This window comes from Carlito syrichta, unplaced genomic scaffold (assembly GCF_000164805.1).
Source record: "Carlito syrichta isolate Samal-C Ts95f unplaced genomic scaffold, Tarsius_syrichta-2.0.1 Scaffold315374, whole genome shotgun sequence".
Classification (NCBI taxonomy): domain Eukaryota; kingdom Metazoa; phylum Chordata; class Mammalia; order Primates; family Tarsiidae; genus Carlito; species Carlito syrichta.
Genome location: NW_007259470.1, coordinates 1,435,211 through 1,438,141, shown reverse-complemented (window position 1 = coordinate 1,438,141; position 2,931 = coordinate 1,435,211). Strand labels below are relative to the sequence as shown.

Sequence of the window (2,931 nt, the reverse complement as noted above, 5' to 3'; positions counted from 1 at the left end):
AAAAAATGAGCTGGGCGTGGTAGTGCGCACCTGTAGTTCCAGCTACTTGGAAGGCTGAGGTGGAAGAATCGCCGGAGCCCAGCAGGTTGAGGCTGCGGAGTGAGACTCCAACTCAAAATAAATAAATAAATAAATAAATAAATAAAAATCAAAATAAATAAATAAATAAATAGGGTTTAGTCAGGCAGAAATGCAGATAGAGGCATTCCAGAAAAAGATATAGATAGGAAAGATATCATGGAGAATAGAATATAAATATTTTAGTTTGCCCAGAGGGAGGGGTTCAGATTAAAGGCATTGTGGGAGAAATAATAAAACGATAAATCTGGATATTGAGCATAGTGGTTTGTATTTTGTTCTTTGCGCAAAAACCACTGAAGGTTTTTGAACATTGGTGGCATAGATTCACAGCTGTGCTTTAGGAAAATTAATATGGCAGTGACTGGCGCCAAAGAGAGATGTTAGAAGGCTGTCATCATAGTCTGGAATGCTTAAATGAGAGTAGTAGTAGTGAGAATTCAAGATTGATGATTGCTTGGATTTGGAAGGTTCGGCAAAGAAATAGGAGCCAAAGATGACGGAGGCTGTGGAGTATCTAAGAGAATTATGGAACCATGAATTAAATTCAAGAGAACATGATAGTCTAGTGGCGGAGGGCAGCAAGGCGTTCCATTTTCGGTAAAATGAGTATAGGACATCTGGTGGAGATACGTTACCTGGATCTAAGCAGTAGGATTGAGGGCTATGTTTGGTTTGGAGATGAAACTATTAAGAGTTCTCTATTTGCGGGTGAGAAATAAGGGTGGAAATTGCAATAAAGTTGGCAAAGGATATTTGATAGAGAGAAGACAGCCAGAGATTTCTTTAAAATATATGCAAGGCAGGAAGATGAAGAAAACGCAGATGGTCCAAAGGAACCAGCATCACAGGAAGCGCTGGACCATGTCCAATTCTACAGGATTTACTAGAGAAAGGATTTAACACTGTGTATTTAACACAAAATATACAATCTCATTTAATCTTCAGTCAACCTAGTGAAACACAGTTCCTTGTCAATGACTGAGAAGGGACTCAGACCCTGCAAAGAACACAGGCATTGGGGTAAAATGAACTTGGATTCTCATCTTGACTTTGCCCTTCAATAGCTGCATAACCACAGGATGATGAAGAAAAGAATAGTGTTTTTGACTCTCAAAAGGTTTGTGAGGGTTAAATTTTAAGATGTATGTAAAGTGTTCAGCACGTGCCCGACATGTTATAAACACTCAGTAAACAGAAGCTATTGTTGACTGGACACAGTGTAATTTTAGTATGCAGGGAGGCCGAGGCAAGAGCCCTGGAGTTTGAGACCAGCCTAGGCAACATAAGGATAGCTCATCCCTACAAAAAAATATTTTAAAATGACCTGGGTGTGGTGGCACATGCCTGTAGTCCCAGCCTCTCAGAAGGCTGAGGTAGGACTGCCTGAGCCTAGGAGGTTGAGGTTGCAGTGAGCTGTGATTGTGGCACTGTACTTCAGTCTGGGTGACAGAGAAAGACTTTGACTAAAAACATAAACAAATATATATATATATAAAATGTATGAGTGATTGTTGAAATTATTTTTTAAAAGTTTTTTTCTCACTACAGTCTGTCGATGAAAAGATAAATCGGTAAATATTTTTGAAGGCAATATTCTATCAAAATTTTTAAATGTACATTCATCTGACTTAGCAATTCTATTCTATAGAACCGCTCCCATGTATAAGAATGTCCATTGTTGCATTGTTTGTAATATGAAAAACCTGGAACCAATCTCAATGAGGAATGGTGACATAAATTGATATACATGAAATACTCAGTGCAAACCTAAGTAAACTGATAGGAATAATATTCTCCATATCTTCTTAGGTAGAAAAAAAAGCAATTTTTCAAAAGAATCCATTTATGGATTATCAAATATTGTTTTTAATTAAATATGGTTCCATTAATGACCAAAGAAAAAAGGAAACAAGAATGGAGGGATAAACACCAAATTAACTCTAACAAGAAAGAAGTAGAAAGAAAAGAGTACTTTCAGCTCTAACTCTGAATACTTCCGTGCTGTTTCATTGAGAAGTACAAATGTAGTGTAATTAGAAAAATGTAAAGAACTTTAAAAAGGAAATGTCAGAAGTATTTTTGAAGAAACACCATTGTAATGGGAGATTTTAACTCACTATTTATACATAATAATGATGACACATAAAAAGTCAATAAAGATAAAAAGTAGAGATCTTGTGCTTCCTGGAGGACATGTGTCCGGAGAGAGGCGCCACAATTTTTATGATGTCTATGACCCCAAAAGGGTTGTACGGGGAAAATGACCGGTACAATATAAAAGAAGAACTGTGTTACACAAATATTTTCAGTATTTTTAACCCCTGGTGAGAAAAATAATGCACACACAAATCATAGGTAATCCGGAAATGATAAAGTAAAATTCGCCATGAAAATAGCGTTAGACTTAGAACAATCTGACAGTCAAGACCTGGTCCACATGGCTGGGTGCGAGTGTGAGAGAGGGAGATTCAGTGGCAGGCAAAGGAAGAAGGAAGTCAACCCATTTCTCCCTCCTCGCTGCAGTGTAAGCCTGAAAGGGTGTGTCCACTTAAGGGATAGATGTGTGTCTGCGCGTGCTCACGTGTCTGCAGGCTCTCCTCCCCGTTTCCTTCCCAACTCCCAGACCCCGCAGAGTAGCCGCGGTCTGGTCCTCAGGCCTTTCCACCAGCTCCCATCAAGTGCGTCCAGAGAATCCTCGGAGTGGTCCACACGCCGTTCAGGACGTTTCCCCTTCTTGGGGGGGAGCTGAGCCGGAGCACCTTGGGACCGACCTCCTCTCCAGCCCCGACCCAGCAAGGTCCCGCTCGCACCCCCACCCCCGTCGACCGGGGCTCCTGAGACTGACTGCCC

General features: G+C 40.4%; 1 protein-coding gene across 1 annotated transcript in view; it reads right to left on the bottom strand.

The window, feature by feature from the left end:
- Window positions 1–2,931, bottom strand: part of CUNH8orf89 (chromosome unknown C8orf89 homolog) — a 41,696-nt gene that overhangs the window by 38,117 nt on the left and 648 nt on the right. The gene's annotated exons all lie outside the window — the stretch shown is intronic.